Source organism: Ambystoma mexicanum, chromosome 10 (genome assembly GCF_040938575.1).
Source record: "Ambystoma mexicanum isolate Mex_15411 chromosome 10, UKY_AmexF1_1, whole genome shotgun sequence".
NCBI lineage: Eukaryota > Metazoa > Chordata > Amphibia > Caudata > Ambystomatidae > Ambystoma > Ambystoma mexicanum.
The window spans coordinates 1,586,970,078-1,586,984,011 of record NC_090932.1 but is presented as its reverse complement, the minus strand read 5'-3'; the positions used below and the strand labels follow the sequence as shown (position 1 = coordinate 1,586,984,011).

General features: G+C 37.5%; 1 long non-coding RNA gene across 1 annotated transcript in view; it reads right to left on the bottom strand.

Annotated features, from left to right (window-relative positions):
* Nucleotides 1-4,953: 4,953 nt before the first annotated feature.
* Nucleotides 4,954-13,934, bottom strand: part of LOC138492633 (uncharacterized) — a 30,499-nt gene continuing 21,518 nt past the window's right edge. The window contains exon 3 of the long non-coding RNA XR_011276232.1: nt 4,954-5,626. This is a non-coding gene — a long non-coding RNA (uncharacterized lncRNA). The remainder of the gene's footprint in view (nt 5,627-13,934) is intronic.

Sequence of the window (13,934 nt, the reverse complement as noted above, 5' to 3'; positions counted from 1 at the left end):
AATTTGGCAATTCCCACATCAATCACTGGATTGTTTCTTTCATCATCTTTGTTACACTTCTTTAAAGGTCTGGGCAGTGTGATTGGTAGCTCTGAAACTGCAGCAATATATTCCAGACCTGCAATCGTATCTACCTGGTGCAGCATTATCCTTAAATGAGTCTGCAGCTATAACGAGCATATTCGTGCTGCTTTTCTTCTCCATTTCAAGAGGACGTTCAATGTAATGTTTTTAGAGAATGTACTTAAACAATGACAATTGCATGCATGTCGGCATTTATCTAGAGTGCTACCACAGTACATTTGCAACACATAATCGCCATTTCAGATGTGCATTGCAATACTGAACTAATACATAAACTGTTAAGAAAATGTCCTAGTCATACACCTTCTAGTTATCTAGTAATTATAAGAAGTAAGCAGTTCCTAACGATGCAATTGCATATATATCATCTAGGTCAGGAGAAGGAAAACATTGATTCCCAAATAAATGCGGTTGACATCACATTGGGACATTTATAATACTACTTTACTTTATTTAGGCGTACCCCTTAAAAAGTCAATAATACAAACATGCAATAGACATATAAAACATGATCACTTAATCAATTCTTAAAATGTCATGATACGATACATTTTTGAGTTGGTATCTCCTATATAGGCAGCTACATCCCCACAAATGATCACAACTGACTCTGAACTATTACAACTACTAATCTCACCATTATTCCCGCCCTTGGTTAAAGTGCAAATGTTTTCTGAGCAATCTAAAACACTTAGTCCTCTAATTCTGCCATTTTGCAAACAATCACACTTTTATTGCAACCAACTATTTTGCAGTTGTAATAGGTGTAAATGCAAGAATACTGCCCTGTCCTAAGTGCTGTTATCTTATTATTATTTAGTAAATATGTGTGATTCCATCTCTGTACTGAATCGTCAACAAATGGCTAATATAATAACCTTATTTAACATTTTGTAAACCTGTGTGCCATTTATATGTATAAATATATTTAGTGAAAGTGAATTATGCATTTTTTAAAAAGTTATACATCTGTATATGTTTCCCAAATATTGTGACATTGTCAGAGTAAATACAATTTCAGAACAACTAGATGGGAGCAAGAATGTAAATATAATGCAGAGAATAACACAGAGTTCAAATATCCTCCTTCCAGAATTTAAAATACATTTGTATTAAGAAATGTATTCTTCTGTGAATAGATGGAAGCAGTGCAATATCTGAATAAAGATTTATAATATGGAAGTGTATTGGACTGAACTTGTTCATGCAGTAGAGGAATCACACAATTTACTGTAATATTGACAAATCGGGTAAATTAATCTGCATAATATTTAAAGGAATATTAAAATAACAATTAGTTTACAATGAATACTTTTCAAAATGTATTAAGTGGATATAGGGTGTTACTTACAAAGGACGTTCAGCTGGGTGCCTCCACCGATGATCAACCACTGTGGTGCATATCTGTACAAAAACCACCTCCAGATCATATTGCGACATCCAGCATCAGGAGGTATGCAGACATCATATCAATATTAGATCAGGGGATGAACTCTGATTAATTATGTGGTGCAGAAGAACTTATCATGGAATATCTTCCTGGGACAGCGAGTGCAAAATGCTGGATCATCTAAGTCCAGTGCCAGGTAGAAATCAGCAGATCACTCTTCTTTTTAATCTCTGACTGAGATCCATCTTCATTGACTAGCTCAGAGGAGTTAGATGATCAATGTGAATGGTTAAGGCACATTAAGAAGATGGAGACATTCTCTGTGTCCTTCAGGTCATGTAATGGCTACTGATACCAAAGGACCTTCATTAACCACAAATTCGATCCATCTGCATACGTAATTAGGTGGTCTCTTGCTGGGGGAAAACCAGTTTAGTTGTATGACAAAGAACACTGAATTTATCCTTGAGTGACCCAGCATTCACGAGATATCAGAGAGCAAATAAGAATGCAGCCACAGGGTCAAAGATGATCTTGACATAGTAAACATCTGAATAATTCAAGCTCACCCGAGATGTCAGATTTGGACCAAATGGTCCAATTGTTGATGAATTACAAATGTTAATTTGTTGACTCTCTGTTGGACATACCCTCTACAGGTTTGTCTCCTGTAGGTTGGTTGACACTATTGTTGATGAGAGTGAAGGTTTCTTTTCAAGCTCCACCTAACTTCATTGTTCATTGATCTCTCTGTGTCTATCTGACTGTTTCTTCACTGGATGAGTTGGAGGTGAGCATCCAATAGTGCTGATTGTATGAGATTGCACATATGTAGCATGAATTCAGTTCACCCTGCCACAGACCAGATGTCCAAATCCATTGCCTGGACTCATAAAGGGAGATACCATTGGGTGTTAAGAAAATGCTCAGGTAACGTTTGGCAATATATCAAACTTTTTGAGAGAAGTGATCTGCTAAACACCATCTACACTGATGTAAACAAGGACAGCTCTGTTGTCTGATACTTAATATACTGTTGTAATGAAGTTGCCCTCCTCCGTTGCCATCGACAGTGGTAACATTTTAACTGTTTGTACTCACATAGTTTCTGTAAGACAACATTTACATGTTCTCCTGTGACCATCTGAGCTTCTCCTGATGATTTCTTAGTCACATCTGCGCTAGGTAACCAGGGATTTCCCTCTAAATATTTCTTGCATAAAATGTATAATGCATCCAGCAGTACAGCAGGCTTACAAAAGATACATATTTATGAACCAAGTTATTCAAATTATCCTTCACAACCCATATAGCATTCAGAACTACTTATTCATGAATGCTTGTGGTCAGAGGTGTTGCTAGGGGGGGCTAAGGGGGCTATAGCCCCTGGTATTTTGGTTGTAGCCCCAGATAGAATCTCAGGAGCTTCAACCAAAAGCCTAGCTAGCCCCTAGTCCCGACAGTTCCGACATCAGTGTAGCCTCGGATCTTTTTCAGACCTAGGAACACCGCTGCTTGTGGTCATCAAGTTGATTAGAGAGCTCATTGCCAGGTGTTTACATCCCTCTCTATGAATTTCTATTAAAATGTAAGGACTGTTGTTATGATGTTGTAAACCTCAATATCTCAAAAAGTCGGCAATTATTTAAAACCTGTCTGCTCACATTTTTTTATTCATTAACCAATTATAGAATCCTAGAGTGGGAAATTGGGCAGATAAGAGTCTTCTGATGCCTTTAACATCTCATTTGAAATCACTGCTTAACGCAGCAATCAGTGGGTTATTCAAGCATGCCAGAGAGTTCGTTCAGGGTCTTGAAGAATCAGAATGTGGAAACGCCCTTATAATGATCACCTTAGCTGCACATGTTTGCTATGACCCAGAGGATATCATTATTGACTGCCCTGTGCCTCAGTGAGCCCACAGTGTTCCTGTGCTCAGTGAGGGATGCATTTGTAGGGGAATGTCCTTTTTGTATTTGTATGCTTTTTCTCACCTATTCTTGACACTGCACTTCAAATGATCTCCCTAAAATGCTGAAAGTCACCAGTTCCCGTGCAATAATTACATGTTCGCTGCCTATCTGGCCAATCTATCCTTCACCTAAGACAACCTCTAATTAATCTATCACTATTCAATTAATGAGCTACCTATGTGTTGTCTATGCATATCTATTTTAACCTTCTTCATAATCGATATATATTGTTGACCTCTCATACTACTTTACATATCATTTCCCTCTTCTATTCCTCTCAGTTGCATTTATTGATTTTGTCCTCACACACATATCTCAATTTCATTTACATTTGAGATATTTCTCTATTCCAGTTATCTTTTCAATTTCACACACCTCTTCATACCATTGATATCCACTTCTTATTCTGTCAATTTCTGTTAAGTGTCTCTGTACTCTTCTGTGGACAAGATCATTTACATTTTGCAAATATTCCTCCAGATATCAACATTGCATCATTAATCCTTGACTCCCCGTTCTCTTTGGCATCATTTACCATCCCATGAGATATGGGAGAAGAAGAACAAGGAAAAGTACATGCAAGTCCTTTTCAACCTTCTTCTTCTCACATACCTCTTACTACCTGCAGTCAATATCACTCTAATTCACTTTGGCACCACCAATTCTGTCACCACCTTCTGGTAACCTCCGCACAGCTTCCCCTTGCTGCAGGAACATCGAACAAGAAATCTGAATGTCAGAGAATTCCTTTATAGATGAACTCTTCAAAGAGGATGTTATACTTAATATCGACATCTTATTTATAACTGTAAGTGCACAGCCCCAAATTTTGTCTCTGTTGAGATTCCTTCATGCACTATTTGGTGCATGAGCATCTTGATCCCATTTGAATTACTTTCATGCACCATTTTAGTCCCTACAGAATTGTTTTTGATTTGTTCTAATAAATACCTTTTGGAAATTGATATTCTTGTGTGGACATGTCTGATACATGTAATATTTGTGACACAATTCTCAGGAAATTGAAATTATGCAATAACGAACCCAATGTTCTTCTAGAAGCCTAGCCAAAGAGCAAACACAACATGTATATAGTGGCAGAGCCCTAGGTCCACCAACTAATGACCTTTCTCCTTCCAACAATGTCGGCCCACATCAACATGCACACTGAACTGCCAATTCCCAGAAAAGCTATAGGGAAACCATTCACCAATTCATCACCTCAGACATCTGTTGATCCACATTTCATTCATGAACATTTACATTGTCATTTATGGATATGCTATTCTCCATTATGTTACCATGGGTGAGTGAATATATGCAACTAGTTTGCTTGGTATTGATCCATAGATGAATGGAAATTGTCAGAATGATGGATGAAAGAGTGTCATAAAAAATAGGAAATGAAAAGCCTGTGCAATGCAGGTATTATCTGAGCTAAGACTAGGCTGTGTAAAACATTAGAGAAACTAAAAAATTAAGAATAAACTCTGAAACACAATGGATGATGAAGATACATATTTTATTGGTCGAAAAATGAACACATTACTTAAAAGGCAGAAGACCAATCCCAGCGCTTTCTAGTGATGACAGTAAAATGTTCCAAATAAGTCATATCTGGATGGATATAATGATATAACACACTAATCAATCACTTGCCTGGAATGATATCAGATAGAGACAGAGCAAAGCTTCAGTTCAGGAAGCAGAGTGTTCTAACAGCATTTGGGGGCATTCCCCAGGATTAGTTGGCAGGTTGGTCACTATAACATCTCACCATATTTAAATCCTACTGCGTTGATGCCTACTCCAGCACAGCCCTTTGACACTGACCAGAGTTGGCTTACGAAGGGTTAAGCACATTGAGATCGGCTCACAGATGCTGTAATGGTCTCCCTCTCATGCGTGGCCTGACAGGCGTACACTTTATTTGAGTTCCAGTCTAAAGAGGTTACAGGCAGGTAACTGCTGGTCATGTATAGGTTGTTTTCGATCTGTTTAGTGGCTTTGGCTGTCTGAACTCCACTGCTTATTGGTTGCCCATCGGCCGTCCAACTCACTGTCACAGATCCGGGATAAAAGTCTGACAGGAGACATGTCAGGGTGCCCTTATTTGCATCGACCGCCTCTGAAGAGGGTGGGAAGAGGCTCATGGAAGGTTTTTTGGTCTCACCGGCTGCAAGAAAAGAATTACAACTGTTAGAATGAGGCAGTTAAATGAATACAATTCAAGATTCAGGTTTCATTCCCTTCGGTCTACTTCAAGCACAAACTCATAATGAAGGATATTGATTTTTCTAATTCTAAGCCATGTTCTGTTATTATCTGCCTCTGTGACGTACACCTGTGCCTTCGAATGATTCAGGGTTAAATATGCTTAAGGTGTTAAAGGAGGGTATGATGCTCTCAGGAGTACATGAATCAAAGCTGGAGTATTTCTGTTTGCACCCATGGCTGACTGTGCGGCTGCAAGCAAGCTTGCGTAATTCCCAAGCTCAGCTGGCTCAATTAGCCGCATCCCACACTTTGGTAGAGGAGGCAGAGCACATGACTCAATATGTGGGGGTATATGGATGATGGCGGTATGAACAATATGAACAACTGAGCAATGTATTTAAGGTAAGAATGCAAATCCTTAAAGGTGTTAAAAAATTTGAAATATTAGCAATCTCAAAATATTTATTGGAGTAACTAAATTAATAAGATAATTGATTAAAATAACAGCAGTAATCATATACAAGTTTAGTGATAACAAGAATTATGCTAGAAGACAATGGTTGCAAGGTAAATCTATGCGAGCGAAAACACTATTAGAAAAACATCCATGTGTCTTTGTCACCAGCAGATCAAGGCTTCATGTAGCTGCTCTGTTCTCTCAGTAAAATGTCTAGGCTTGTCCTGATGTTTCCTTTTGTCCCAATGTGATCATAGTGATCATATCTGGATTGGATGTTGTAAATGCTCTTGAAGATGCTATAGGAAGCTTGGCAAAGCTTACCAGAGGAAGACAGACTATACCGCTGCCCTTGGGAATAACTCCTTGAGTGCCTCTTCCAATGCTATTACACAAGGTGTTTCTTACAGAGATTCCAATGTATTAAAAAGGCCTAAATATTTGCTGTCAATGTGAAGAGATAGACCTGTCTGACTGTTTACTTTTAAGGAGTAGGATACAGCATTATGCAGTAGGGATGAGGCCAGGCACCTTCTTTGGTCCACATCACAAGAATCAACAAACTCCTCCAGGTAATGGGTGAACTTCATCACTTACCCCACACTGTGCATTTAAATGTTTTGCCATAGCAGGTAGTTTGGCTTACCCTTTTTAGGTGCTGCAAGCCTGCAATCCCATCTCATTTGCAATTTTAAATATGGCTTTGGAATTACCAGATAAAGGAGACCTTTTTAATATGGGTTTCACTTTTAATACCTATGTACTTGCATCTGCACTTAAAAGTTAGAGTATATCTAGAGGAACACTTAAGAAAACAGGTAAATATGCAGGGGTCAAATTCTCTATTGATTTCAAGAAGAGGGCGAAGCAGAGCAAATATATCTAGAAGTTCACATTAGGTCACCTCATGCACCCCTAGAAGGATTCATTGTGGGAGACCATCTGTGATGGCACAATGCCAATTAAGTCTTGGCTTGATTATGAAGACTAGGCCCTGATTACGAGCATGAAAAAGGTGCCTGTTACAAAGGCTACAAGCACTTTTTCCAAACCGGTATACTCTGAGTCTGCCGGTAGCCGGGGTGAACAACTGGCAGACCTGACTGCTGGTAGTTCAGGCTCCTGCTGGCAGATAATTCAATGAAGCACCGGCACTGTTAGTGCTTCAGTGTTCCCACTCCCATGGAGTCATAGTCATAGGGGACTCCTTGGGAATGGGGCCTTACTGTTCCACAGCTGCCCATAATATCCCAGTATTAGATCACAGTCTCTAATTAAAAAGGATGCTTTTGATTTACTCTCTCAATAGGATGACTGATTGACTTGTCAGAGCTCAGCTATGGTGGAGGTGGTGTGCTGCATCACTCAGCCTTTTGAGGTGCTGAATAAACAGTACATCCTTTCATTATCTTCCCAAATGAATGGATGGCCATGTTCTTGGAGAGAAGTACCTCTATAAAAATGGAAAAGGACGGACTCAAAGAAGAACCATTTTCAATATGAATTCTTTTATTTTTAATAATTATTTCTTTTTTTTCAAATAATATGGAGATATTGATGTTTTTCTAATGGAAACTGATCGTGACAAGTCGCTGACCAATCATAAAGAGTTTTATACTCAGAGCGTTTAATCATTTCTAAGATACCTATGGATTTTACTGACACTTTCCAAACTTCTGTTTCAGATGTTGGACTGAGTCTTTTCACAATATTAGTATCTACAGAAGTCAATTTTGCAAGAGGTGTTTCTTGGCTCCCAGAAAAAATTTCATCATTTCGCTAAAAGGTTTTGCAAAAAATATAGTTGTAGCTTGTCTTTGGACAATTGTATGAGCAGCCATTCAGTTTGAAATAAATGCATGCAAATTCTATTGCAGTTTACTGCTCATGGCTTTTTTGTGGTTTAAAACATTCTTTGGTGTCCAAACTTTGCTCTCCACATCTAGAATGTATTATGAGAAAGAAGAGGTCTCCAAGGATATTTTGAAGTTCCATGATATGTGGATAGAAACTTTAATGTGCATATGTACATTTTTGATGTAGCATGTGTAACGTCTACACTCTTTTCTTTGCGACTATCTGTATTGGAGTGATTTACTACTCCCTATAATTATCCCTATGGCCACAGATATTTCAAGATTGCTATGAATTATGTATTTTATCTCTTTGGACAAAACACAATTATTTGTATACATTAATAATATGTCATCTGAAGATGTTTTTACTCCAAGAAGCTCTGCCTTACCTTAATTGTGTGTTTTTCATTACCTGTGTCCAGAAATCATCTTTATTCATTGTACCATTTTTAAAGTATTATTTTTGATTATTAAGGTGCCTAATTCTACCAAGGGCTCCTGGAATGCTCCAAAGATCCACTGCTTGTAGTTTGACTGTTATACTTGCCCATTGAGTCCCCTAAAGCAGCCTGTCATCTACATAGATTATCATACAGCACTATAATAAAATTGGCAATGTAATTTAGCATTTCTTATAGTTTTACTGAGTAGAATGGTGCCTTTGAACTATCAAAGTGAGAATTTATGAGTTTACAGGTGAATTTAGGCTTAATTTAGAGACTACAACAAGTCTCATCTTTGAGATCACATCTTGAAATCAGCAATACACTAAAGCTGACTAATGAGTTAGATCTGGTGTGGCCGAATCTTGTACAATGTATGTACATTTAAAATTGACCAATTATAATACCTATTTCTTCACATTTTCTGTTTCACATTTCTGAAATTACAAAATACTAGACACAGTTTTCTGACAGAAAAATGCCACAAACATCAGAAAAGCGTGACTTTATTTTCAAACTTAAGAAGTCAGATTTTAATTTATTTAAAATGTTGTTTGCATTGACATTATCTATTCCATATTATTATAAATAAGTTATACTTAAGATGGAAATGCTAATGTGAAATAATTTATATAACATTTGTTGTGAGTATTTAGTCCTTTATTAAGCATTTCCTATTTTGAAAGGTAGAAGAACTGGAGAATAGTTAGAGAAGATAAGAAGTTACTAATGGCCTTAGAGGAACATTGTATTACTAAATGAAAAGGCAATTAATGTACATTGGGACTTCAGTGTACACATCTCACATGTACAGCAAGGTCCTGCACAATGTCACTGCTGTGAATTGTAAACTAATTGGTCATATCAAATCAAATGTTATTATAAAAGGTGGGTGAAATATATCCTGACCTCAACAAAACCAATAAACAAGATCACAATTGGCAATTGTCAGAGGTATTTTAATTTGAGGATTTCTCTACTAAATATATATATATTTAGTAGAGAAATACACACAACTCCTTTCTTGGCTGATACCCTTTTCTACAGTACTGTGGTACAGAAATGGTATGGAATTAATTTGCAGCATACATGGTGACCTTGAAAAGGAATCATGGTGCTTTATCAAGGAATCTCACTGCACTGATTGACTGTACAACATGCAGAATGCTTAACTGGCAAACAAGTTAGGGGTTTAGCTTAAGTTTAAATTGCAGATGATTGGCAATTCATCAGAACTCAGCGAAATGTGTTTAAAATGAGTGTGCTGAAAAAAGATTTGTGATCTTAAACTTCTAACAAGAAAATATGTTTTTAATAAATTGTGCAATAATCTAAAACCCGGTTTATAAATCACATAAAACAAGGGGACTTGAACTCAAATTTACTTAGTACACACATGGCTAGGGAAAGTGAACTCGCACTATAATGGGATGGTTTGGTCACAATGAAGAGTAATTTTTTACTTTATAGTTCAATAACCTGTTGATTTAAATGTAAAGCACTATTCTCTAACCTTAGCAATGAGATAGCTGCCGCTCACATTTCAATCAAAGTTGTTTCGTCCTGTACTACTGTTTATACCCTATCACCATTTCACAATTGAAAGCTAAGCTAATATTATTTTAGATGAATCATGGAAAGCTAACTGCACAGATAGGTACTGTATTAACCTATCTGTGCAGTTATCTTTCTAGTACATAAAGAGAGGAACACGCAACAATCATTCTCTTGTCACACACCCACACTTTGGATCTCCATCCCAGTAACGTCTCGAAATGCCCCCAAATTCTCCAATTTCACAAAGGATGCCCATAATGCAACTCACAGTGCAGCGCTACTGTTAAAAGATGCAAACCTAAATGCTGGCTACCCAAGCCTTGCAGAGTGCTCTGCTGCTCTGGATCTAAGTTTGCACTTTAACAAATAAAATAAACCATAGATAACAATGAACATTGCAAAACAGCAATGAGCTAGGATACAATGATACCTATACTAACTGTTAAATATCCTATCAATGTGCCTGCACACTTCCGATAGAGAAATGAGAAAAAAAGAACAAAATAAAACACGAAGAAAGAGTGGTGTACAATGTTAATTCTGATACTTACATAGGACGCTCAGCTGGGTTCCTCCACCAAAGACAAACCCACAGTGTCACAGGGCTATACACAAACCTGACCATGTGCAATACAGCAGATAAAGTAGATACAAATCATATGGGGGTGCAGTTTCTTAAGGAAGGTGAGCAGCAGGCACAACTAGACACTATGGGAATTGTATGCATCTTTTTCTGCATGATCAAAGCCTGATAGACTGCAGCACATTGCCAAATCAGGGGTCTATAAGTCTAGAGCTTGTGCTTGGGATAACCAGTAACTCTGGAAAGAACTCACATTCAGACTCATGGCATTCAAAATATTTTTTGTGTGGAAGTTCTGAAAACAAAGAAAGGTGATGCAGTTCCTGATTACCTGAACTAAAGATCTGTGGGCTACATGGAGCTGTGTTCACTATTTTCAATTTAAATCCAATACCAGATTCCTTTGAATAGCAACCGCAGATCTGTAATTTTGAATGTAACATTTGTCACTGTTTCCCAGATTAATGGTCATTGTTTAATCAACCTGTACTGGTTAAGGACTGAGTAATCAAAGTTTATGATGTGGGAGTTGAACAAAGATCTCCTCAGAAATCCGTTTAATAAACATTACAATAATAGCCAGTGTTTGCATCATTGTTACTTTTAAGATATTCCATACAAATCTATTTGCCTTCTGACAATATAACCATCTGTTGAGCTTTGCAATTCCCAAATCAACCCTCCCTGTGAATAGATCCTATAACAGATCGCTGGAGCCTCTCTTTAATAGTCTTTGATGCTCTCCTTTAAGCGTCTTTGCATGTGATTGAAGATCTGTATTCAAACTGCAATAATTCATTGTAGACCTGCAAACATCTACCTGGTGCCACTTTATCCCTAAGTAACTCTGCCCTTGTATACATTGAAGACAGCATTTAAAACAATGCCTCAGTCCTAATGGCTGCTCTTTTAACTTATAACACATGAAACTACCCTCACAATTCAGTGAAAGATGTTTCATCTGGTTCCCGAGGATGAAATGCAATTTATTCTTCCCAATGTAAATGCTATTTATATATCATTGGGACATATATGTAAATATGCACAGTGAAAGTGAATTATGTTGTTACAATTATAAGTATATGATATAATCTCTATTGTGGCTTTTTCAAAGTAATGACAATCTCAGGCTGCCTAGATGGTGCCAAGAATGAAAAGATAATTATGAGAGTGGCACAGAACTAAAGATTCCCTTTCGAGAACACACAATATCATGCTATTGAGAATGATATTATTCTTTGGAAACATGAGGGCAGCACAACCTATGATTAGTGATATACAAAATAAATGTATTTTTGGCAGAAATTGGTTCTGCAGATGAGGAAATTACCCATGTACAGTAAAAGTGAATAATCTGTTAACTTCAAAGGAAGAATACTCAAAACAATAATAAAGCCATTTAAGAGTGATAGAATAAGACGGACAGTCTTACTTACAAAGGACGTTCAGCTGGGTGCCTCCACCGAACATCCACCACTGTGTTATATGGCTGTACAAAAACAATCACCAGTCCATTCTGCAGCACCACTTGGTGTCTGCAGACAACCTATCAATCTGACATCAGGGGATACCCTTTGATTGAGGAAGATCATCCTTGGCAAAATGGTGGGTCAGCTAAGTCCAGTGGCATGTAGAAATCCACTGATCTCTATTTTTCAACAACTCTGTTTGAGACCACTCTTCATAGACATACACATGATAAATGTGAATTCATTAAGACACATTAAGCATTGGGATATGGAGAAACATTCCTTCTATGTGACCTCCTTCACATGCAGTGAATCCTGAGCCCATTGAATGTTTTTTAAATGAACCAACAGTGTCATGATAGGGGGAACACCAATTTCTACTGACAAGATAATACACTTGTTTCTACACTGAACTCTGACTTATGTGGATATAAGATGTCAGTGAGCTAAAACGTGGCTACTGGATCAAAGAAGATGCTGACACTTTAAGCATCAAATCAAGCCTAACTCACCAGAGATATCAGATATGGGACAAATGTTGAAATCATTGATGAATTACACGTGTGCAGTTTTGGCCTTGTGTTTGAAGTCCAGCTCCAGCTCTGTCTCCTGGAATAAGTAAAATGAGTAAGACGGTTCAAGCTGCACCTTACTTTATTATTCATTGATCACTCCTTGTCTGTCTACCTGTGGCTTCACTGGATGAGATGGGCCTGAGTATTCCAAGGTGCTGCTTTTGTGGGTTTCTACATACAGTGAGGAACTGCTAGGCTACTCTTTTGCAATAAATCATATTTTTAGAGAGATGTGACATATGAAATTCAAACTACCTCTCATTGATTGGTGGGCTTTTTTACTACAGGAAAGGGCAGACAATCACACTGAGACAGATGAGGACAATTTTGTTGTCTGATGGTAGATCCGCCGCTGAAATGAACTGACCATTGCAGTGTAAGCAGTGTCTCATTTTGCACTCAAATTGTTCATGTGTGGCATCAAATTGATTGTACTGATGTGTCCATCTGAGCTTTTCCTAATGGTCCCATAGACCTGTATAAGCTTTGAGGAATGTGTGTTTATCTCTACACCTTTCCCATATCTAAGATACAAGGCATCTGTCATGACTGCAGGCTTTATGTGTGCATTCCCAAAGATAAGAATGACTAAACTATGCAACAGAAAATAGCCCTCACAGAGAACGTGGAATGCAGATGTGCATATCCTTGTCGATTCATAGTCATCATTTTTACTGGATGGTACATTGCCAGGCAGGTCTAACCTGCTCTAGGAATTTCTATTAAAGTTTAAGGAGTGATTTCATAACATTGCTAAACGTGGCTCAAGTAAAGCATCAGATCCATACTCTGGAAAGTCTTTTATTCGTAACCCACAATCTGACTCTCATTGACTTAAAACGTATGTGATGATTGGAAGTCTGCCGGCTTCTAATTTCTTATCTGTGATTACTGGGGATTTATTTTTTATTGTATTTCATATTCATAATTCTCTGCCATCTCAGACCCATATAATTCCAAATCAGAACGTGTTTAGCCTTTCTTACTGAAAGCTTATCTATCTAGAGCCATCAGTAGCATTGATATGCCAATAATTATTCCAGATTTCAAGAATGTGGTCGGGCTATCCTTTCTGCTCTCCCTAAAGTAATCATTGTTTACGTCTTTCCTCCGTGGCTAAAATCTGAATTTAATTCACAGTATAATAGTCTTTGGTCCCTGTTTTGGAATATTTGAAAACGTCCCAAAACTACATAAATGCAACCTCATTTTGTAAGTTTATATTAGGGATTATATTTATAGTGTAATATTTTCCATAGTACAAGATTTCTTAATGTGTAATTTCCTTTTCACCAAACCTTCAATTTGTTTACTAGATTTCATATGT